This window comes from Prionailurus viverrinus, chromosome B4 (genome assembly GCF_022837055.1).
Source record: "Prionailurus viverrinus isolate Anna chromosome B4, UM_Priviv_1.0, whole genome shotgun sequence".
Lineage (NCBI taxonomy): Eukaryota > Metazoa > Chordata > Mammalia > Carnivora > Felidae > Prionailurus > Prionailurus viverrinus.
The window spans coordinates 104484657-104511506 of NC_062567.1; positions in this window are offsets into that span (position 1 = coordinate 104484657).

Consider the following 26850-nt stretch of genomic DNA (forward strand, 5'->3'; position numbering starts at 1 on the left):
CTTAGACCACAATAATCATACATAACAAATGGCCACAAAGCTCCTGTGGAATACTACAATATGTGTATTTCTCACTCATCTGCAGTCATTGGTTATGCAGTGCTGTTGACCTCAGATGGGCCCTTCATGTTTTCCTATGTTAGGTAGTTCTTGAAATCTGCTGGGGTGACTAAGGTGCGTTAGCTCTGCTCCACATGTCTCTCATCCTGCAGCAGGCTAGCCTGGCCATATTCTCCAGTGGTGATGGTAGAAACACAACACAGTCAACAGAAACACACATACAGCCTTTGAGATATAGAGTGGGAATCCACTACATGGCATTGATGTTCATAGAATTCTGTTGGTCCAGCAATCTCCAAGGTCAGCTCAACTCATTGTTTTGAAAAAGATCTGCCTATTTTATGAGGACTCTAAACTCACATGACAAAGGGTAGAAATATAAAGAGAGGTAAAGGATTATGACCAGTTGAATCTCTGATATATACACATTCTTTTTATTTTGTAATAAGTTTTTTTTTAATTCTTATTCACCAACAAAAGGCAGGAATTATGTGATAACAACTAATATATCTGTTTTTGTGTGAACTACACACAACTACACTACTACACAACAATACATACTGTTTCCTAACAGAAAAAAAAATTCTGTTTTGTCCACTTTGACCACATTTTATCAGTACTTGGACAATGGGCTTTGCATCAAAAAATTAAACTTCAATAGCCCATTGGATTCTGTACACTTCTTATCATTTTAAACAATGTAGAAGTGTTGTCCAGTAACATAGTAAGGATCTTTCTAATTAGACAACCACCATTCCAATGAGAAGTAGAGTCACAAACATAACTGGATGATAATACGCATTTGCCTCTATGGGAATTCATAAAAATTATAATAACAAGAATATGAAGTAGAAGTAGATATTACAATCTACTTCTCTTCAATAGAGTTCCACAGACTATAGTTATAAGTCCTTTAAATATGTGTAGAAAATAAGATTCCCCTTAATCTCAAATCTAGAAGGAAATATAATTCTACCACATAGACAAGAAAATAAAGTTATGATATTAATATATCAGTTGACTAATATTATTTCCTATTCAGGATCTCAAATTAGTTTAATAAAGACTCACGTTTTCAAAATGAAGCCTGTATTAATTCACAAATCTTGAGTTGGACAGGTTCTGCCTTAAAATTATTTCTTAAATATCCTTGAAGCCAGGGCTTCTTCTCAAATACATTGCTCAATAAATGACTTAATGATTCCAAGTAATCACTGGCCTTTAATAGTGTTAATTTTAGACTTTGTTTGGAAAATACCAATCCTTCAAATGAAAATTTGAAAGAAAAATGATATTTTCTATTTGGAATTTACATTGCTGTTTTAATACTGAATTTTAAAAATAATGGTCATTTTGATTTGTTGATGCTATAGGGCACAAAATTTGTCTTAGTCACTGCTGGATTACCAGAGCCTGGAATAGAGCCTGGTACAGAGTATGGTCTCAATAAATACTTTTTTAAATAAAATATTTGTCAACTGAATAAATGACATTATTATGTGATTGAATAAGCTTATTCCTTGGTGCCTTGGGAGTAATCAACACAGGAATTTTCATAATCCACATAACTAGAAAATAATAAAGACATGCTCAAAGAGCTATCAGCTTCTTCACAAACTTCAAGAGAATGACATGAATAATCCTAAAGTGAAAATCAGAGCCAAAAAACTCCATGTTATTTTCAAGTTTTATACATTTTGCAGATTTCTTCTTAGATTCATGGCATTTGAACTCTTTACTGCCAATCAGAATGGTTCCTTTGAGTTAGTTTGGCAGCCATAACAGAACATATTGTTAGGTTAAAAATCTAAGACTACATTTAAATTCAATCAGTTTATATTCAGAAATTTCTATAATTTGGGAGGAAATGTTATTTGCACTAAACTAGGAATTGGATGCCTGTTGAATTTGCCAAAGAACAGCCATAAGCAACATAAGTTAGAAAAGTAATAAATGTTCCTATAGCTCAGATTTTGCTATTTATGAGATTTCTCAAATTCAACAGGAAATCACTGTTTTCTTATTGTGCTATTATAAAATCCAGAGTTGAATTCAATATGTGGGGAAACATGAACCCTGGATTTCCTATTGTCTAAAAAATGTTGTGTGCTGGCAAATAAAAATTATTCAAGGTGTATTTTTATTAAAGATGAATTCACTGAGCTCTTTTTCTTTCCACCAGCAACAATTTGTTCTAAGAAGTACTATAATAAAAATTATAAATTTCACTATTTTTTTTAGGACAAATCAGTTGGGAAAATCATCTGTATCTCTGAGATAGAGAAGATAGAGGAAAGGATTATGAGAGGGACAGATTAGTAGACTCAAATTCCTGTAAATTTTCTAGTTCTTAGATTGACTAGGTAGCTCATGAGTAATAGTTACATTTCTATGCTTCACGATATTATGCTTATAGTTTACATGGTACATACCTCTTATGTAACAATATTAATAAACAAAATCATTTTCAGAGAAAAAAATGTAATCAAAATGACTTATAAATGCTAATTATTTTGAACTAGTTCAACTCTAAAAGTGTATTGCTAAAAGCACATCAGGAGAAACATTTTCAGATTTACTTTCTGGGGAAAGATAAAATCTTAATTTTTGTATGTAATATTTCTGCATATTATCTCATCACAGTGTGAGTATCATCACTTCCTCACAGCTTGAGAGAGCTCAGTGGAGGATTTTCTACATCTTCATAAATGGAAAATGATATAGATATACTGTTGATTTATTTTGATCAAGAGAAAATGCCCATTTGTTTGTAGTAAAATTTAAAGGGAGTTTAAAATTAAGAAGAATACATTTATTTAAGAAATGACTTTATTATTTGTGACAATCCTCGTCTCTAAATATGGGGTTAAGAGAGTATATGTGTACACATTTTTTTAAATGGGTGTGTACAGCATTATACCAAAAGGGAAACTAAAATTAGCAATGTTCAGCTGAGGTAAACAAATAAGTTCAGCAATTTACATAGGTTATCCAGGTATTGCAACTGTAGACTACAACATTTAATTTAACGCAATTGTTAAGATGTAATAAAGTAATGTATAAATAAAGAGTTAATGTTGAGATAAAAATATCATTGAACTGATAAAAATGTAAGTGGGTCAAGCAATGGTAGGAAAGAGTCAGTTTTGAGATACCTAGGAAATTCAGCGTTCTAATGTAAAAAAAATTGATATGAAATTAACATGCCATATATTTTAAAAATAAATTACTTTTGATAAATTCCATTAAAGTAGTATATTATAATTATATTTCATTATGCTAAGCATTACTAAGCAAAATATAAATGATACATGGGTTTTCAAAACTTATTGTCCTTCATGTTTTCCTTCTTATTTTAGAGACGAAATTGTCATTTCTCTCTACCTCAGGGAAATTTTCTCTGTACCATCTTTAGTTCACTTTAAGCAGATGTTTACTGATTACAAGTAAGAAAAATCCAACTCATATTATTTTAAGCAAAAAAGAAAAGGATATTTAGTAACTCATATAATAAGTAAATTAAAAGGCGGTTTTTGATTTTAGATAGTGCTGGTTCCAGGAATTAAATAATGTTAGATGGGCATCAGGCTTCTCTGTCCCTTCATTCAGCTTTAGCCTGTTTGGGAAAATATCATTAAGCCATCTCTACTGATAGATTAAGGATGGTGACTATTAACAGATGAATAAATTCAGATGGTAAATTTCCATTGACCTTTGGTCACATGTATGCATATCCCTGAAAAGTGTTTGTCAAAAGAAAAATTAAGTATAACAACCAAAATAAAGATAAATGGATTCTGGGCACAAAAGCAACAAATAAAAATGCCCAATATAGTCCCTAGCACTGCTACTCAAACACACTTTTTCCACATGTATAATTTTTTAAATGCCCCTGCTCTCATACAATACACTCCCCCTCTATTTTGTATTTTTGCCAACTCAAGTCCTTTCTCCACCCCAAAAAAGTTATCCTTCCATAACATAGGTCTGTACATATCACTATCTCAAAAGCCATTTTTATAATTACACATTACAAATTGTTATACAAAAAACAAAAGGTCTTTATTCAGAAATATGTATTCAGGGTCTACTAATACATAAGTGCATTTACACAGGGGCTACCATAATGGATAAATTGGACCAGGTCTCTGTCCTCAGGGATTTTTAAGTTCAGGGAGGAAACTATTTACCATGTAATTGCAGCAAAAACGTAGTCATTTCCATGAAAGGAGGTTGGAGAAAGCTATGCTAGCTCAGGGCCAAGCTATATTTTATAGGTCACCAAGTGAGAGGGAATACTGGGAAGAGCTTCCCAGAGAAATTGACATCTAAGTTGAGACTAGATTGATGACGAAGAAATATGTTGGTGTCTGTGGGAAGACAGTGTTCTGGGTAAAGGAAACAACAGTTCTAAACATCCAGAGCTAAAAGTAAAAAGGGTCATTTGAGGAATTGGAAGATGTTCAATATACTAGGATCATGGAGTAAAATCTAAAGCAGTGCACAGGGAATGATGCTAGAGAATTAAAGTATGCATTATAAAAGGATATTTAAATGGTCTATAATATGACTTTTTGTGTTTGTCTTTTCAAAACTTATCCTTCATTACGCCTCATAGAATTCTCTCTTCCCTTCAGCATCATAAACATCAGAAAACCTGATATACTGGAAATAATTTTAAATAGGTCAGTTGTCTTCCATAGATAACTAAGATGAGTGTCTAAAAAGTTGATATGGATTAGAACTACGTTAACACATAGAATCTGCTTAGGGCAGTGCCTGATTTATATTTGATTGGTTATTACTGGTATTACTATACCAGAAGTCTGTCATACATTTCTTCATTTCTTTACCTTTGACCAAATTGGTTCATTTGGCAGGAATTATTTTCTTCCCCTCGTCTAAAGTCCATCTCAACATACGTATTGCCTCTAAGAAAAATTCTCATATCTTGCAATCCCCATAGCTCATATTTGACCTCTGTTAGATGTAATACTTAAGTCCTATTGTCCTGAGTTAAAAATCATGTGCATATGTCTTTCCACTTATGTATCATATGATCTGTAGGTCTTTTTCATCTATGTTCTCCATGGCATCTAGGGTAATGCTGGGTTAAATTAAATGCACAAGTTTTGTTTTTTAATTTAACTGAATCCAGACAGCAGAGGTAAAATAAATAAGGAATTGAAAATCATCACGTGCATGCACACACTCACACACACACACACACACACACACACTCTACTGAAAATCAGTATTAAAAAAACAACCTTTAGTCATTTCAACCTTTGTTTCTAAATGTCTAGGCTCCATAGAAATAATAGAAATAAACACACACACACACACACGCATAATTTCAACTAAAAAACTAAAGACAACCTGTGTTAAGTGCTATATAAAATAGAGACCAAAAATGAGGATTAGAAAATTTGAGTTTACTTTTATTCTGATAGATTGGGTTGAATTTATATTTGTATGGTGGGAATCAAATGATTAACTTTTGAAACTCATAGGATAAACTACATGTAAAAATGTAACTTTAAAAATGAATCCAGTGCTTTTAAGCACTTACGGAAATGTGTTTACAATCAAATAAAAAAGCAGAGCCAAGTAGTACTTAGACTTACTTTGCTATGATGATTTCAGTAAGCTGCTATCCAATCAGTAAAACAGGATTTTAGAGCAAAGAGGTATATAAAATTGAAAAATATCAATGCCATTTCTCTAAATACCATAAATAACTCAACAAGTCATTGATTCAATGGTCTTACTCCCTAAATATTTAATAAACACTTGTATACAACCATTCAAGCACAGGACTAAACTCCTTAGATGAAAAATTTCATTTCATTCACAAAACACCACTTCCACTATTATTACCATTTTACAGGTGAGGAAATTGGGCCACTGGGAAGTTAAGCAACTCACTGAAACTCATATCACCAATAAAAGGCAACACAAAGATTCCACCCAGACAGCTTGGCTCCAGAGTACAAACTGACAAACCACAGTGTACCTGTTTCTGATGTTTAAGAATATACCTAGCATGGAAACGGAGGGTGGAGAACTAAGGAAAAGAAAGTTGAATACCCAAATTAAAAAATGTAGGGACACCTGGGTGTCTCAGTTGATTGAGTGTCCGACTTCGACTTAGGCCATGATCTCGTGGTTCATGAGTTCAAAACGCATGTTGGGCTCTGTGCTGATACCTCAGAGCCTGGAGCCTGCTTCTGATTCTGTGCCTTCCTTTCTTTCTGGCCCTCCTTGTTTGTGCTCTCTCTCTCTCTCTCTCTCTCTGTAAGAAATAAATAAGCATTTATTTTTTTTTTAATGTAATGCAACCAGGATCTGCCATTACTATGTAGACATTTACATCGTTTGAGTTTAAAACTGCTGTCCCTCGGTATATCAGATCTGTCATTTAACTTTATCTGACAAATTGGATATTGCTTTGACATTCACTCTTCAGGTTATAAACTATTTCATCATATCTTTATAAATACTATTTTGTAAGTGTTATCTCCTACCATAGACTGTTTGAACTTTAAGTAATAAAAGTTATCTTTCTATATGGCGGTAATGGTCACTATAATGTGTTAAATGTATTAAAGGCAGTACATAGAAAAAACTTTTTTTATGGGCAAAGACATTTATATCAATTGGCATATTCATAGGTTTACTTTTGTGTCACTGAAAACAATGGATGTATTTAGATGTATGTACTTATTGTATGTTTCATGCCAAATTCCCTGAACACTTCTTGTTCAGATAAGACAAATAACTAGAACTCGCAACTTCCAAAACTAAGCACTTTTACTTTTACTTCAAAATGATAAATTACACAGTCAATACTTCCATCTATTTGTTTTTCTATCATACTTTTTAGTTATCTTTCAATTTGCTTGTTTCTAAATATATTTTTAGATTTTGTTCCCTTGGCACTTCCTTATGCAACTTCCAAGAAGATGGGCATTAAAAATGGCTGGTAAATTGAAACAGATTTATGAGTGGCTCGTAATCTATAGCACACAAAGTTCCTGTTGCTTTTTCTTATTATTAGTTGATGTCCATGGCTAGAAAAGAAAAGACAAAAATTGTGTGTGTGTTTCCATGTGACTCATGTTGAAAGAGAAATTTGAAGCATATTACAATTTTTTTTAATTTGATCAAAATTCTATTCAAAACATGCCGTGTTCAATCTAGCAGGTAGGAATGAGCTCTGAGGGACTGTACAAAATGAAAGACTTTTATAGGCAGAAGGAAACTGAAACAAGGAAGTTATACAAGGCAAAAAAAGTGGGTTGGTTGCAAAGTTACTTTCCATTAGGGGATGGCAGAGTCCTATCAGGCATATTATCTAATAATGCTGATCAGCAATTCCTGATGAACTGATTCAAGCTTCCATTTCTTGGAGAACCAAACTAATTTGGTGGCATATGCTTATACCATTTCCATTTTGAGTCTGTTGTCTTATTTTTAACATCCATAAGAAGCTATTTAAGAGTGAATATCAGGGGAACCAAGGTGGCTCAATTGGTTGAGCATCAGGCTTCAGTTCAGGTCTTGCATCCCAGCCCCTCATTGGGCTCTCGGCTGTCAGCACAGAGCCTGCTTTGGACCTTCTGTCCCCCTCTCTTCTGTCTCTCCCCCACTCATGCTCTCTCTATCAAAAACAAACATTTTTTTAAAAAGAGTGAATATCAAAGTGCTAAGTGGAAGAAGTACTATGAATAAGAGAAAGACCACAGAAAGAAATCTCTTTATTAAAAACGTGTTATTGGCTGTTTGAAAAATCCTTGTTTTTAAGCACATTCCAAAAATAAAAAATAAAAACATATATATACTAGCTCTGAACATTAGCCAGCCAATAAATGGCTAGTGTTTCTCAGCCCTAAAATGGTAGATTGTTGAGCATTCAATAGTATTATCAATATGATTATACCACAATGGTTGTAAAAGTTAGTTATGGATCAATGGAAAAATCTATTAAAAATCTATTTGGCAATTACAACTTCAGAAAAGAAAAGATTAGCAATAAGAAAGGGTTTGAGAGGTTCATATAAAATATCCTGAGACTCAGCATACCTTACTAGGAAAATCTGATACAGTTGTCACTTTAAAAAATAATACTATGATCTTTGTTTTTCAAAGCAAATACTTAAACAATGCTGTGTTAATTCTATTATTGTCTCTGTGTTTCTTTTAAAGTATTTAAAAATATGATAATTATTCCCTCAAGTCGGCTCAGGTAAAACCTTGAGTACATTTTATCTTAGGATATTTTAGTGCCCTCTAGTGTGCAGAAATCAGCAACAGTTATTTTTCTTCTAAATTGTATAACTGTTTTAAAAATGCAAGAGTTTAAAAATGGTAACTTTGGACCACTATGAACTGGGGGAAAAAAATATCAGCTTGGAAAGCAAATTAGAACCAGATGTCAGTTCAACCTAAATATATTACCCAACAAAATGCAACCTTTTTCTCCTACTTTTATTCAACTCAAATTAAACAGTCCCTGTTTCTCTTCTCTCCCTCTCTCTGTTTTTTGTTTTGTTTTTGTTTTTGTTTGTTTGTTTTTTGCTAAATAGGACTTCCATTTGCATAAATCCATCTTTGTCCTTGGTGAGTGTGCGGAACGATGTATGCATATGGGTAAAAAAGGGTGCCTCTTCTGAATCTACTAGCCTCTTATACTGAATCATTGATTTATGATTAGGAAAGTTGGTTAGTGCCACATAAAAGGAGCCTAATAATCCAAAGCCTCCTGCCAATCACACGATTTTTTTTTTTTTCAAACAAGGATGGGAATTTAAGGAGATGCAACTATTGAAAAAAACACAAAACAGCAAGATCTGTGCGGCAACAACAGAAAGGATATAAGCCAAAACACAGTTTAAATTAAGTTTGGAAAATAATTTGGGGGAGGCTTTTTGTAGTTTAACTTTAAATACAATGGTGGATTCATCAACAGAATTGAATGACAATGGCCAATATTAATCAATAGACCTCCTGCATTGAAAAGATATGATAGAGGCTATCTCCTAGCATTTGTAAAAATTTCTATGGTGAAGGGGCGCCTGGGTGGCTCAGTCAGTTGAGCGTCCGACTTCAGTTCAGGTCATGATCTCGCCGTCTGTGAGTTTGAACCCCACATCAGGCTCTGTGCTGACAGCTCAGAGCCTGGAGCCTGCTTCAGATTCTGTGTCTCCCTCTCTCTCTGCCCCTCCCCCACTTGTGCTCTGTCTCTCTCTGTCAAAAATAAACATTAAAAAAATTTTTTTTAATTTCTATGGTGAGCACATGACTTCTAAATTAAAATGCATTCAGATAGAGATCATAGCCCAGTTCATACTATTAGAAAGTCTGTAAATGCCTCTTAGAACTGACTTGCATCACTTTCTTTATCATGTTTTACCAAAAAGTGAACAACAGCAAAATTGAGTGATTACAAATTGCTTTGTGGTTTTTAATATCAGACCAGGGACAGTAAAGATCACGAATCATTATTGAATATCTAGAAGACATCCAAAATGCCAGATAATGATATTTTATTTGGCAATGCTGTATTCTTAATATGATCCAAATTGCATGAACAATCATCTCTGTGAAAAGTAGAGAATTATTTTGTCTCTGTTTTGGCAAGTCTCCTGTGTGTTTCCTATGTGTAGTTTGGGGATGAAATCATAAAGTTTAGGGAATTATAGCATTGGAGGAAAACTAAACATTTCCATACATCTTAGAATTTAAATGAAATTTGAGTTGATATTTTTAATATTTTAAGATAAAATATTAATAAGCATGTTCTTCAGTCAATTTTGTAACTATCCTCAGCCAATATAACACTCTAGATGTTACTATACATTTTATAATAAATTAGCCAGAACAGACTGAATTTCCCTACCTTGTACAAAAATTCACACAAATAGTTGCAGGGTTACCAAGTGACTTACACATTCTAGTTATTTTACTCAAAATCTTGGACAAATACAGAATTACAACTATACCTACTATTATAATTAATAGCGGAAAGGTAGCATTCAGTATTCCCTGACGTGTACTTCCTGGGGTACGTTTCATTTTCTTGTATATTTATGTATACCATTCTCCTTACTCCAAAATTAATTATGCGTATGAGAAATATGAAGAGCCTTGAATACAACCACCTTTTTTATGCCCTAAGAATAAGAGGGAGAAATTCATGTTAATTGAGGGTCTACCATGCACTAGATACCTTTTATGTCTTTTGCGGCCTTAACTTCTTTTAAGAGTTTTTTGATATGGACATTACTTTTTTTTTTAAGATAAAAAGAAAACAAAGTTCAGAGAAAAATTAACAATAATTTCTCTCCTGTATTGAATTCCTTCTTGTTGCAAAATACTCTTCTAAAATCTTTCCAGACAAAATTATTTTAATCCTGATGGCAACACAAAAACTTAGGTTTTTTAAAGTTTCCTGTGTTACAGATAACACAACTAAAGTTGGAAGAAATTAGTCACTTGACTATGTATATACAGCTTTCAGGTAATAAAACGGAGACTTTATCTCCGATCAGTCTGATTTGAAACTTGGTTCTCTGACTAGTGTTAACAGGATGAATTTGTAGGAGCAGTTGGGATATATCAGCACTGCTGCCTTCTTCTCATTCCCAGGAAAAAGACAGCATTTCTTTTCTTTGTTTATCTAAAGGCAGGTTGGGAAGAGGTACCAAACTGACAGCCCAGGTTTGTGAAAAACAGACAGGAATCCTTAGTTTCATGCTAAACACTAGGACTTGGGCTTCCAGACTTAGCAAAGGCTTATGTGCCCAAATTTGGGATGGAGTCATGTTATCCAATTTAAAATGACCCGGGGAGGTGGGGGCACCTGGGTGGCTCAGCTGCTTAAGCCTCTGTTTTTGGTTCAGGTCACGATCTCGAGGTTCATGAGTTCAAGCCCCACATATTGGCTCTCTGCTGTCAGCACAGAGCCCACTTCAAATCCTCTGTCCCTCCTGTCCCCTTCCCCTGCTTGCACACACTCTCTCTCTCTCAAAAATAAATAAAACATTAAAAGAAGGAACTACAGACCAATGGGGAAATGCTAAGTGAGTGTCTTAAAGAAGAGTCAGACCATCATAAACAGAAGAAAACTAATGAATGGTGAAGAGAAAGGAGGGCAAGCAACAGAAATCTTGCTTCTTAGAGAAAGGATCAGACTTTATCCACTACTCAGCCCACATCCAAACTCCTATTCTACTTTCCATTCACGTTTGGTTACTTTCACTTCCTAGAAAGAGCAATGTTCTCTTTTGCCTCAGACACTTTAGTTATGAAGCACCTTTATATGGAGTCCATTTCCTCACAGGTTTTCCCCCACTTGGCCTTGTCAATTCCTACTCATTTTTCAGGTTCTAACTTAAGATCATGTTCCCCAGGAAGCCTTCTCTTACCCAAATCCACATTAAGTCCCACCTCTTAAGTTTCCTAAAATACCTGAACTCCCCCTCTTATTACTCTAATTGCTTAAATATTAGGTACTTAATAATTTCCTCTTTACAAGGCTGCCTCTTGACCACTGGAAGCTCCATGAAGACAGATATTACATGTCTGATCTACTAACATTTCACTGCATTTGACACACCGTTGAAAAGATGAACAAATGTTAATCTGTAGCTTTTAGGTGTACACAGAGGATCATAATTACAATTTCAGTATGAGTAGAAGTTCTTATGAATTTATGAACTTCTCATGAGGGTACAGAAGGAAAATGAGCTAGAGGGCCTTTTTCTTTAAACATTCAGAGTCTAGGGGTGCCTAGATGGCTCAGTCAGTTAAGTATCTGACTCTTGATCTCAGCTCAGATCATGACCTCATGGTTTGTGGGATCAAGCCCCACATCGGGCTCTGTACTGACAGCACAGAGTCTGCTTGGGATTCTTTCTCTCCCTCTCTCTCTGCCACTTGCTCTCTCTCTCTCTCTCAAAAATAAAATTATATTATATAATATTATATTATATTATACCATATTATATTACATTTAAATAAACATTCAGTGCCTAGTTAAAGAAATAACATAAATAGCTATCGAATATTATGGAATGAAATAAATATACAGTTTTATTCAGACTGTATGTAAGGGCTAGATTGCCCTTGTCACTTGAAAAAAAAAAAAAAACAACAGCAAACAGTTCTAGTGTGTCTTTATTTGTTCCATTAATATTTTACAAATAAAAATCAATTATTATTACCCTTTATGTTCTTGTTATGGTCAAAAACATATTACAGTCCTTACTCATTCAAATATATTCAAATACATTCAATTCAAATACTCATTCAAATACATCAACATCTACATGCAAAGCATTTAGAACACAAAGGTTGACATCGAGCATATTAAGGGTACATACTGATTAAATATTTGTGCTAGACTAACTTAATAAAATTTGCATCTGCTCTTAAAGGATGCTCTAAGTTATACCCAATAAGAATAAGATTTTTAAAAAGTACGCTTTCCATAATGAGTGAGTTAACTGCAATTGAAGACATATTGGGCAAGTTTAATTGAGTAGGTTTGTAGTAGCGACATTTTCAAACACTTTGGAAAAAAAATAGTTCAAAGGATGTATTTTTTGACTTTGGAGCTCTCAAAATACTTTTGCATCTATGATTGTCAAAGGCAAAAATAATCCATGCCTATGTTAGTCTGCTATGGAGAAATGATCCAATCTAATTTATTCTCCATGAAAGCAATTTTGCAAAATTTATTCAGTATCTATTTATATGTATAAATCATCAGCCATGAAATAGAATGAAATTGATTGTATTATTCTACATTTTAAACTTATTGTCTATATTTTATTCTTCCTGATTACCCAAGTCATTCAAGTAAATTCAATCAGGCTTTCCTTCACCATCTTATGGATGCAGATAATATTTTTAAGACTCTGAGCCAACGTAAATCCTCATTTTAACTGACAGTGAATGATGTAAGTATCAGATCTTAATAATAGGAAGCACTGATATTCAATAGACTAACTAGATGTCTTGAAGAGGCATCAAGTGATAGAAAATAAAAAACAGATAAGAGTTTATTTTTCCATGTGACAAGAACTCCACACGTAAGCATTCCAGTGATTGTACAGCTGTTCAAGAATGTCAAAAAAGACCTGTGTGCTCCTTCTGTCTTTCTGCTACATCATGTTTATTTTCTGGGTTTTGCCCTCAAGGTTACAATCTGGCTGCATACCTCGAAGCATTATTACTGTATTCTTCACAAAGAAAGGTCAGTGTGCATAAATGAAAGACTGTCCCAATTTGGCTTTTCCTTTTTCTTTAGGAAGGGTTGTCCTCCCATGAAATTTCACTTCTTATGGATTCTTATTTATTTATTTACTTTGTCATATCTCACTACTAAGTACAAGAAAAGCTCAATTCAGGGTGTTTTGTTTTGTTTTTAACATTTGCGGCCTCACAGATTCCATGGTAGAATCAGGCAATGGAGAAGGGAATTGAACACTAAATTCTCATTGACGAAACTTTAGTGTTAGCCACAAGTTTATCCTCTCTCTCTCTCTATCTCCTCTCATTTCTCTTCTCTCTCTCTCATATGTATACACATCTTCAGATGCCAAGGAATGAGTTAACCACTATTATCAAATTCTACATCATTCCTCTTTTATCCTTCCTCATTATGTCCTATTATCCTGTTACCTCACACTCATGCCCCTCTCCTCTGACAGGCAGCCATTTAGCCTGTTTATTACTTGTGCCTCTCTGTCTGTTTGTGTACCTTTAAAATGTTTATTTCTGTTTTTATAGGTAAAAATAACTTACGGACATTGGGGTGTCTGAATGGCTCAGTTGGTTAAGCTTCTAACTCTTGGTTTCAGCTCAAGTCATAATCTCATGGTTTATGAGTTCAAGTCCCACAATGGACTCCACACTGACAGTGGGGAGCCTGCTTGGGATTCTCTCTCTCCCCCCTTTTCTCTGTCCCTCCCCTGCTCGTGCCCTCTCTTTCTCTCTCAAAATAAATAGATGAGCATTAATAATTTTTCATAAAAAATAACTTATGGATATGATATTGTGCTAAATAAAATTTTAAATGGGGCGTCTGGGTGCCTCAGTTGGTTGAGCATCCAGCTTCGGCTCAGGTTATGATCTCACAGCTTGTGAGTTTGAGCCCAGCATCCGGCTCTGTGCTGTCAGGTCAGAGCCTGGAGTCTGCTTTGGAGTCTGTGCCTTTCTCTCAGCCCCTCCCCCGCCCACTCTGTCTACCCCCCCCCAAAAACAAATAAAAACATTAAATAAATAAATAAATAAATAAAATTTTAAACATAAATGTAGAATTCTTAATGAATGAGGATATAGGTCATTAAAGTTTATTTATTTAGTATACACTTACTGAATGCCTACTATATGTCAAGAACTACATCTACATTGTTGTTGTACTACGGATACAACAATGAACCAGAAAATGTCCTCTAGAGTTTACACTCTGGTGAAAGTAGAGGAATAAGTAGATTCTTAAATCATACAGTATGTTAGATAGTAATAAGCACTAAGGAAAACAAATTAAAGCAATAATTAAGGATAAGGAGATTTGCAGGCAGGGTTGAAAAAAGGGGTAGAGAAGCAAGATAGAATTTCTTTTAGTTTTTTTAATGTGTATTTATTTTTGAGACACAGAGTGAGAGTGGGGGAGGGGCAGAGAGAGAGAGAGGGAGACACAGAATCTGAAGCAGTCTCCAGGCTCTGAGCTGTCAGCACAGAGCCTGACATGGGGCTCGAACCCACGAACCACGAGATCATGACCTGAGCTGAAGTCGGGTACTTAACCAACTGAGCCACCCACGTGTCCCACCAGATATAATATTAGACAAAGGTGAAGGCAGCCAGAGATGATGGCACTGAGAGGACACCATGTGAGTAAAGACATAAAATCTGGGTACAACTTGTGTTGATATCTGAGGAAGCAGATCCCAGGCAGAAGGACTACTAAATATATAGGGATTTAGAAAACAGAACAACCAGTCTATTCAAAAACAAGCAAGGCAACCAGTGTTGCTGTAGCAAATGGAAGAGGAGATGAGGTAGATATGTGAGAGAATCTAAGGGCATAAATTATGTAAGGCTGGTAAGTCATGAGCACTTGCATTTTCATTGTGAGTCAGCAAGCTCTTGGAGAGTTTGAGCTGAGGAATAAAGATACTCATGCTAATATTTTATAAGATAATTTGCTGCCAGATTTAGAATAGACCAAAGATGAGCAGCACCAGAATCAGGGAAGGTACACTAAGAAACTATTAAAATAATGCAGATGAGATATGATAGCTATTTGAAAGAAGATGGTAGCAGAAAAATCATGAAAAAGTATTAAATACAAGATATATTTTGAAGAGTAGAGACAGGCAGAATTTGTTAGTGAATTATATGTGAAGAGTATAAGAATATATGAGAATGAAAAGGTATCAAAAATGATTCTAAGCTTTTCAGGCATGTCGACTGAACAGTTGTATGAAAGGTCGATGACTCTTCACCATGTAATATGTAGCTAGGCTGACTACATCAGTGTCTCTTTATCAATTACTGTGCAGTCAGTCCCAACATGGACACTTCAGGGCAGTGGACTGGAGCAAATGGTTTACCACAAATCTCTACGAGGTATGTCACAAGGTCGTGATTCATGTATACAGTGTATTCTTTCTGCCCTAAGGATGGATTAGGTATGGCTCTATCTCTAAGGTAGACCATGGAGCTGGAGAATCATGCTACCTGATGCAGAGTGAATTTAACATGTTCCACAATGTAGCAAAGCCTAAAGATAGGCCATGTAGCAAGATCAAGAGATTGTAATAACATTATGTGAGCTGAACATACGCCATTCCTGCCTCCTAGATCAAGGACACTTTTTGTCCATTTTCTCTAGATGATTCATTGTCTAGAAAAATAATTACAGACTTGATAAGCTGTCACTGGAAAAGCATAATTTGGACCTTTTTCTCTCAAGATACAATTCTTAAGCTACATAAAAAAAGAAGGCTCAACAGCAGGGCATGCTCTAAATCTTGATAGCTTGCTACTTAGTAAGTTGTGATCTTTCTACTTGAAAATGGAGTGCCCAAATAAAGAAGGAAATGCTGTGAATGCATATCATTATTATCAATCTTATCTTTTGCAAAAGAGCAAACCAAGTCTCATTGCCTGAGGGATGATTGATAGGATTGGTTTACACAGAATGTGGATAAAACCTCTTGTTTGTTAGTCCTTCTTAACACAAAGAGAGGAGGAAATTCTTCAATTCTGTATTGGTTTTGAAGCAAGAAAAGGATCTCAATTGTGAGTGTTAAGACATCAACATATGTTAATTATCTGATTACCAAAAGGCAGCTCCTCTCCTAAGGGAGTGAGATGGGCAGCTTTTGGAAGACTGCCTTTGCATCTCAGACTCTGTAGAATGTGCCCAACAGTTTCAAAACCATAATGATGATGATAACAACAACAATAGCAGTAATAAAAATAACAATACCACCCAAATAACTGCCAATTCACCTTGACCTCCCTCTCTTTAGAACAGTTATATTTATGTTGCATCTAGTGAGGAGCAAAGAATAGCAAAACCATTTTGAAGAGTGTATCCTGGGCAAAATCCTGTTCATAAATAGTTAAGTAACTTATACCTTTCATCCATTTCTCAGCCCATACATGCAAATATGTACAAATTGTTACACGATTCACATCAGGTGATCTCACAAAACTTTAAAACTGCACAGTGAAGCCTTGCTTACCAAGAATAGCCCAAATGGTCTTTCTATTAAAGACAACTACAATAAAACATCACAAGGGACACCTGGGTGACTCAGTCAGGTTAAGTGTCCAACTTCAGTTCAGGTCATGATCTCACAGTTTGTGAATTCGAACCCCACATCCAGCTCTGCACTGACAGCTCAGAGCCTGGAGCCTGCTTCAGATTCTGTGTTTCTCTCTCTGACCCTCCCCTGCTCATGTTCTCTCTCTCTCTCTCTCTCTCTCTCTCTCTCTCTCTCTCTCTCTCTTTCTCTTTCTCTCTCTTTCAAAAATAAACATTAAATTAAAAAAAAATTAGAAAAGAAAACAACATCATAAAAATGTGATGTAAGCATTGCTCAGGACTGGGAATGCAATGCAATAAAACCCCAGATGAACTGTTAATGGGAATGTAAACTGGTGTAGCCACTCTGGAAAACAGTATGGAGGTTCCTCAAAAAATTAAAAATAAAAATATCATATGATCCAATAATTCCACTATTGGGTATTTACCCAGGGAAAATGAAAACATTAACTCAAAAAGATACATGCACCCCTATGTTTATTGCAATATTATTTATAATAACCAAGACATTAAAGCAATCTAAGTGTCCATCGATAGAAGAATGGATAAGGAAAATGGTGTACACACACACACACACACACACACACACATACACAGGAATATTACAGAGCCATCAAAAGGATGAGCATGTGCCATTTGAGACAACATGGATGGACCCGGAGGGTATTATACTAAATGAAATAAGTCAGACTGAGAAAGATAAATACTATATGATTCCACCCATAAATGTAATCTAAAATAAATAAATAGACAAACAAAGAGCCGAATCAGAACAATAAATCCAGAGAATAAATGGACGGTTGCCAGAGGAAAGGAGAGTGGGGTTTGGGCCAAAATGGTTGAAGGGGAGAGGGAGACACAGGCCTCCAGTTGTAGAATGAGTAACTCAGGGGAACAAAAAGCAAATCATAAGGAATGCAATCAGTGATATTTTAATAGCAACATAATTGGACAGATGGTAGCTGCACTTGTGGTGAACGCAGCCAACTATGATAAGCCTGTCAAGTCTCTAAGCTGTACACCTGAAACTGATATAACGTGTGTCGCACCTGAGACCAACGTAGCATTGCATGTCAACTACACACAGCTAAAAAACAAAAAAGAGAAAGCTCAGGCTATCGGTCAAACATTTATAAAATTTCAAATGAAATCTAGCAATATGGTGTTTTAAATGCTATCTACTTCAAAAATTGAGTTGGAGAAAGATAGTAACTCTCTCTCAGGGCACTCTCTGTGGACCTAAAGCAGTCTTATCTCCTGTCATCCTTCTCGTTCGCGCTCACTGTCTGCCATCTGGCCTACGTGGCCCAGGACTCCCTAAACTAACATTCATCTTGTGACTCTTATCCCCAAATACCCTTTCTTCTCTATTTGAAAATAATCTACTTACATTTTTGAGTCTCTGTCAAATGTTACATACTTTGGGGGGGAAAAAACTGTCTGATTCCAATAGGAAAGTTACTGGCATTATTTAAGGTACCCGTAGAAAACTCTGATAATAACATTCACTGTATTGTACATAATAGTGTAATATGTGTTTACTAGCCTGTCTTTTCCAATGGAATGTGGCAGACTCATTAACAGATATATGTGTTTTTAACATTTGTACACAACATGCCTGCTCAAAGGGTTGTCTATTTGAATGAATCAATCAATGACTCAATCAATCAAGAGTGTCTGCTGTGTTGTCACATTGCACAAGTACCTGTGATTTGCATGAGGGCACAGATCATATCTCTTTTCTTCATCACTGTTTACCTGATCTGAGAGCACTTGCTCTGTGATATAACGTCCATATCTTTATGTATAAACAAATGAGTCATAACACTTTTCTGTCTTTGTGTGATTTTTTAGACTGTGCCTAAATTACGATACAGTTTTTGCTTTTCTGAGTTCAAAAGTATACATGAAGTGCATAATATCTTTGCTTTTTATTAACTATAGCTATTTATTATGTTTGCCTCAGAAATGCCGTATAGAAAAATTCCTAACACATTATACTGGTCTGTACTTCCAGAATGGTCCCAGGACAGGTTCATGGAATGAGATATAGAAATGATAGACAAATGAGGTAATCACAAATATTGTCAGTTTAAAGAAGTGTTAAAAGCAGTTTTCTGCTTTGAACACTTTGTCATTTTCCCATCACCTAATGGGAAGAATGTATTTCCTAGAAGTCAGCAGTGAAAGCAAAATCTAATTCCCTAAAGCAGGAATCCTAATCGTTTGAAGAAATAACTAACATTGGATCCTTGCTTAACATCTCTTGCTTTGGGGATACTCTAGCCAGACTTTGTACCACGCAAAACAGAAGTTATTTCTTAAATTCTATAACTGAAGATAATAAAGAAATAACAATGAGAGCCACAAACAGGTTCTGTTTTCCCTTTGCCATCAAGAACAAACACGAGTCTCTTCAAATAGCTGATGCTACTTTCTTAGGTGGCATTATTGACAAAAAAAAAATGTGTTTGTTTAGTTTTACAGTTTGCAAAAATGCCTTCCTAATGAGAAAACTGCTTTCATTTCTCAGACCTTGTGACCACAAGAAAATAGATTGCTGCAGCATAACGTGCTGTGATGTTTTATGTTCAGCCTTCCTTTCATGTCAGAGCATGCTAAACTTGAAGCTATTACTAAGCACAATGCGAGAAACAAATGAAAATCTCAAAAGGCATAGGTACTTCTGTGCATCAACAGTAGGTTTGAATAATGTCCTTTTACAACAGCCAAACAAAATTGTAATATTTCTGATAATGGTTCTGGAAATTGCGACCTATGTCTAAATGCCCCTTTCTTCTAGAATTTTGCTTTCATTTAACAGAATATACATTGTGGGCATTCTGGTTACATTTATTTTTGTGTGTTGGGGAAAGTGGAATATGCCTCTGATTCATTTAGTATACACCCTCGTCTGTAAGGGCTGACACTGTGTAACTTTGGCAATTTAAGTAATGTAGAGAAGGTCTGCTATTGTATCTGTTGAAGGCATCCAAAGCTCTTGGAAATACAGTAAACTGCAAAACACATATGGAATTATTCTCCACTTAGTGCTGCAACAAAATAATATGGCTCTGAGTAATGAAAGGTCCTAGGAAGAAAGAAAAAAAAAATCTGTTCACACAGCTGCCTGTAAAGTCAAGATGAAAATGGCCCTCAAAACTTTAAATAATGTATTGTATCTTACTCTGTTGGAATGCTCTCAAAATGTAGTGTAAAGACTTTTCTAATGGTCCACGTGAGCAAGAATATAACTTAAAAGATTCAAGTGTTTTATCTAAGAACAAGATGACTAATGGTGAACTTGGTTTAACTAAGCAAATGGTATTCCAGCCACTCTTTTTATTTCCTATTTGTGTCCTCCTTCTTTATTTTACCCACTAACTTTGCATTCCCCTACAATTTAATTAGATTTTTATGCACTCTTTCAGAAAAGGTTTACATTCTAAAGGATTAAATTAAACCACAGACCTAACTGAAGAAATCACTTACTGGCAATATGCACATAATAAAAAATTTCAACTGGGGCTTAATATAAATTGAGTCAGAAATAGTTTGTGTATTTAAAAATCAAATAACACTTTCATTATGCTCACATTTAAGCAGGCTAAATATAGTTCTCAGCATTTGAGAAAGATGAAAACAACCCACAAATTTCAGGAAGGAAGAGTGAAACTGTTTCAAAGTTGGATTCTTTTTTTTTTTATTTATCAACTAAGAAGTAAACCCAACAACCTACTCTCAAAAGTATAAATATCTCAGTAAATCAAGATAAGCAATTGCCTACTTTTGCTAATTTTTATTAGTGGGGAAACACCGTTCTTTCCAGAGTTTAACACTGGCAGATTCTTATATTACTATTTATGTATGCATTCATTGATTCATTGATTCATTCGTTCATTTGAATCATCACCTCCCCTACTGCCAGCTACTTATTCTGATCATCAGACGTGGTAGAGATTGAAATTCTTCTGTTCATTAAAAAATAATAACAATTTCTTGGAAGACAACAGTCATAACAAAATTATTTTAAAGTCAATGCTTCTCCCTTTTTCCTCTTTGTGCCTGCTATCAGTGGGAAGCCTGAGATAGGAAAGTTGTGAGCCATTACTTTCTCTTTTCCTCAGTCTGACTTCTACTCCCCTTCTCCTCCTCCATGGGGCCTCTGGTTCCTCCAGGATGAAGGGTGAGAAGTGAGAAGAAAGGGATTTTCCTTGTGTTTTGGCATTTCGCATCTTGGCCTCTGGGGATTTGTCAAAGCTAATCCATTCTGGTCTCCACTCATGCTCTTGTAGATGCTTTTTCAGGGCTTTGGAAGTCACATTAGAAACATTTCATACATTCCCATTGAAAGATGATGCAGAATTTTTGCTAGGCCCTTCATACTTCTTTGTCTGTTCTTGGGATTTGCATTGTTCATCATTTTATTGGGGTCACATTCTTTCTCTGGACAGCGCCTCAGGAAGGATTTGAATTAACTCCTGGGCAGCTTCCTGTACTGTGCAGTTTACACATGACCCTCAAGAAAACACAAACACCCTTGCTGCTACTATCAGTAGAAAAGAAGCTCCCAGAGCAAATCAAAAAACTTTCTTCTGCTACTGCCTCAGATCAATACCCACGACCTCTCCCATTTTCTTTCTTTCCATTCAATCCTAAGACCAGTCTATACCTCTCCCCGAGCAACATGTGGGCTTCTTAAACCGTTTCTCATCTGGCTTGAGCTAAAGAGGAAGCAATACCTCTGTGTTGTGATACAGAGCACATGTCCTCCAAATTCTTGCTCTCCGTTTCCAACATGCCGGTCACTTCCACTTTGATCAGTATATATAGCAAGGTGTGTGAGGCTCTGCCTTGTCTTATGTTGTTCACTAGTTCTGCATTGGTGGTCTTCCAGGACATTTTTCAGTATAAAATATTTGCTACATTTGTTATGGCTGTTGCAGCTGTTGTTCTGGACCATTATGTCTTATTTGATTCTGAGGCGGATTTTCACTTTTACAGTCAGTTGTGATACTTAAATCAAGTTCTAGAAAATCAACTCAGGTCAAGCTTACATTCATGTCATTGTAATAATTCCATCCTTCCTGTTGGTTTATTTAACCAACAGATAAACAATATTGCCTATGGAGTTTTCCATCTAAAAGCTATTGAACATGTAAAGTAACAATGAGACAGAGTAGGGGATGCTCTGAAATTATTTATGTAGCTGTAACTGTCTAGATCAGAGAAGACTTCTTAAAAAATTACATATAAGCAGAGAATGGGGAATGACTAGAGAACAGGAGCATGGCAAAAGTGAAAATAGCATGTCTGAAGGCACTAAAGGAAGAACACTTACAGCATATTCAAAGAAAGGAAGAATACTTTTGTAAACAAAGTATCAAGAATAAGAAGGCTACCAAGATATAGGCTGAAGAAATAAGTAGCAGCCATACTACTTAAAGCTTTCTCTAAAATATATATACATATATTAAAGGTTTAATTTTCATTAAAAGGCAATGGAGAACTATTAAAGGGTTTTAAATTGGGAAATGACAATCAGATTTGTGTTCCTAAAATACCACTCTAGCTTCAAGGGATATATCAACTAAAAAAGGAGATTGAGGCACAACAGGTATCCTATATTAGAGATGATAGTGACAGGTACTTGGATTTGGGCAGAAGAGGAGATTAAAGTAGCTTTAACCACGGGGCGCCTGGGTGGCGCAGTCGGTTAAGCGTCCGACTTCAGCCAGGTCACGATCTCGCGGTCCGTGAGTTCGAGCCCCGCGTCGGGCTCTGGGCTGATGGCTCAGAGCCTGGAGCCTGTTTCCGATACTGTGTCTCCCTCTCTCTCTGCCCCTCCCCCGTTCATGCTCTGTCTCTCTCTGTCCCAAAAATAAATAAACGTTGAAAAAAAAATTTAAAAAAAAAAAAAGTAGCTTTAACCAGCCTTAGGTTTAACTGTATATGAGGTCTGAGAGAGAAGTACTCATCCATAACCATTAGGAAAGTCACCCAATTAATAAGCCTGGTAGGGGGAGGTGGGGAGAAGCAAACAGGTCATCTGACTTTCAGGATCACAGAATCATAGATTTTATGAAAAAGATCCTCACAATCGCTGTTTTCACTGAGGAAAAAGGAACTCCTTCTCCGTGGAAGAGTTTTGTAAAATTCCATTTTCTTCACCTTCTTGTTTGCTAGAAACCTGCTCTCTCTTGAGGATAGTGCTTTCTCTACAGCCTTCCCAGGTGTGGTCATGTTGTCCATTACACTCCTGTGCCAATGATAAAATTGTCCTCTCTAAATGCACTACCATCCCTCCTCCCTACAAACACTAACTTATCCATCATTATCTATCCATTCAGAAATAATCCATCAACTGCTCTCTCGTTCTGTGAAGATCATTGTTTCTGAACTACCATCAATTTCTCCATTATTAACTTTGTTTTACTTTCTGGTAACCCCAATATCAGCATAGAATAGGTTTCTGAGTGACTTGATCCCTTCCAATGATCTTGTCCTCTATTTCTATAGTCCCTCTATATTTTTCATTAACATTAAGTGCACCTGCTCTAGAATCTCACTTCTAAGTACCCTATTCCATATTTATATTGGCGGTCTAGCCCTTGGTAACAGCTGGATTTGTTATAGCACAGTGCAGCAAAATGTATCTATTCTTTCCTGCCAATACAATGGTATAGATAAAAACTTAAAGTCATCACCTGCATATATTAAGCTACAGAATGGCCACATAAGCATCTTTGTGTTGATACGCAATTTAAATAAAGAGAATGTAGGGGCGCCTGGGTGGCTCAGTCGGTTAAGCGTCCGACTTCGGCTCAGGTCATGATCTCGTGGTTCATGAGTTCAAGCCCCGCGTCGGGCTCTGTGCTGACAGCTCAGAGCCTGGAGCCTGTTTCAGATTCTGTGTCTCCCTCTCTCTCTCTGACCCTCCCCCGTTCATGCTCTGTCTCTCTCTGTCTCGAAAAAAAAAAAAGCGTTAAAAAAATAAATAAATAAAGAGAATGTAAATACTCCTATTACTACTAACACAAAAGTAGCCCTGAAGCCCATTATTGAAAATATTCACAAGGGCCACAATTAGAAGACAGCCAAGTTTTGTGCACTGAGGCTAAACTTGGAAAAACTTGAAGATAAAATGAGTGGCTAGAGACAGAAAGAAAAAAAATAGGGGGGGGGGGGAATGGAGAAAGGAATTAAAAGGATTATTCTTCCTACTCACCTTTTAGATTAAAGTTGCACTATATAGCATATATATAGCATATAACTGATGTTAAAAGGTCAAGGTTGGGGCGCCTGGGTGGCGCAGTCAGTTGAGCGTCCGACTTCAGCCAGGTCATGATCTCGCGGTCCGTGAGTTCGAGCCCCGCGTCAGGCTCTGGGCTGATGGCTCAGAGCCTGGAGCCTGTTTCTGATTCTGTGTCTCCCTCTCTCTCTGCCCCTCCCCAGTTCATGCTCTGTCTCTCTCTGTCCCAAAAATAAATAAACGTTGAAAAAAAAAAAATTTAAAAAAAAAATAAAAAAAAAAAAAGGTCAAGGTAGCAAAGGCATTCTTTAGGACTTAAGTTCAGCAGCACAGGGATTAAGGGCATCTCTTTTACCGTTGGCTTAATCTTTGTGAGCCCAAACCAGTCAATTGCTCATCTAAACTTCTATTTCCACATCAGTAAGACAGGAATACTAATTACTTCATTAGGGTTTTGTGCTGACTGAATGAGATAATGCATGTAAACCAGTTAGCACTCTGAAGACTCTTCCAATTTTGGCCCTTCTAGAATTCATACTTCTTACTGATTAATCATAGTTATTTCCTTCCAATTCCCTGAGATCAGTCATTGGCATCAAGCATACCTTCGGAAGCAGAACGTACTGGAATAGCATACTAGTTCCTCTGAGTTCAAGAATGATCCAAATTTGTTTGTTCTTCCCCCAGAGACAGCTCCCTGAATTCCACTTCCAAGAGAAGTAATTTGGCATAGGTCTTACTAAGATAGACATTAGAGGAAACAGGAAGAACCATTGTCTTTATTTTGCATTTATTTAAGATTGCATTTTAAGTTCTTGCGGATGGATTCTTAAAGGTGGTCGTACAAATAATACCAGTAATTCGGTGCGTGTTTTCATTAGTAACTATCCAAGCATACAGTAATTCTTTATCCGTCTTCAACTATCAACCTTTCTATCAGGATAAAAACATGCTTTCATTTCTTCCACCTTAACCAAAAGTCTCTCTTGATAATACTTGTCCTCCTCCTATCACAATATTCCTCTATGCACTCACCAAACTGTATTGAGTCATCAAAGAAGTTTACATGTTTTGGAAACATTTTTAAGACTTTATTTTTTTAAACAGGTTTAGGTTTATAACAAAACTGGGGTGAAGGAGATACAAAGATTTCCCATACACCTCCTGCTCCACACAGGCATGGCATCCCCGTTATCAATGTCACTCACCAGAATGGTATGTTTTGTACCAAGGATAAATCTATATTGACACATCATAATCACCAACGTCCACAGTTCACTTTAAGGTGCACTCTTGGTGTTCTACATTCTATAGATTTGGATAATGTATAATAACATACAGCCATTATTGTAATGCCATACAGAATATTTTGACTGGCCTAAAAATCTTTCATGTTCTACTTATTCATCTTCCCTCCTCCCCCAATCTCTGCCAATCATGAATCTTTTTATTGTCTCCATAGTTTTGCCTTTTCCAGAATCTCAGGTAGTAATAATCATATAATAATCTTTTCATATTGGATTTTCTAGTTATTAATGTGCACTTAAAATTTCTCCATGTCTTTTTATACTTCAATGTCTCATTTCTTTTTACTGCAGACTAATATCCCATTGTCTGGATATACTGCAGTTTACTTTTCCATTCACCTAAAGGACATCTTGGTTGCTTTCAAGTTTGGGCAATTATAAAAAGAGCTTCTATAAACATCTTTGTACAGGTGCTTGTGTAGACATGAGTTTTCAACTCCCTTGAATAAAAACCAGGGAGCACAAATGCCAGATCATATAATAAGAGTACATTTAATTTTCTGAAAAACCACAAAACTGTCTTCCAAAGTGGCTGTACCATTTTGCATTCCCACCAGCAAGGAATGAGAGTTCTTGTTGGTCCATATCCTTGCCAAAATTTGGTGTTATCAGTGTTCCAGATTTGGGCCAGTCTAACAGGTGTGCAGTGGTGTCTCATTGTTGTTTTAATCTGCATTTCTCTGATAATATCTAATATGGAGCATCTTTTCTGTATGTCTGCTTTAATGAGGTGTCTGTCTTAATTGGGTTCTTTGTTTTCTTATGGTTCAGTTTTAAGAGATTGTTTTAAATATATTTTGCACAACAGTCTTAACAGATGTATTTTTTTTATATAAATAGTTTCTCATAGCTTATGGCTTGTCTTCTAATTCAGTTGTTTTGGAAACTTCTGATACTTATTGTGGAAAAAAATAATAAAAAGAGTAAAGCTTCAATGGGAAAATTAAGAATGTGAGAATAGATTATCTAGAAATGCATAACCTCATATACTTGTATTTGTGATTTGGAAATCTACATGTGATTTGGAAATCTACCTGAGGAGGACAACTAGGCACTGAGTTGAGAGAAAAAGTGAGCTTCCAGATCACATAGGTTTTGTAGGCCTAGTAAAGGCTTTGACCTTACTTGGAGACAGATGGAAAAACATGGACAGTTTTGAGAAGAATGACGTGATCTGACTTACTTTTTTTGCTGACTTACATTTTTTTAAATGTTTATTTATTTTTGAGAAGTTGGGGAGAGGGGCGGGAGAGAAAGGAGAGGGAGAATCCCAAGCAGGTTCCGTGCTATCAGTGCAGAGCCCAGTGCAGGGCTCAAACCCACAAACCCTGAGATCATGACCTGGGCCAAAATCAAGAGTCAGATGTTTAACTGAGAGAGCT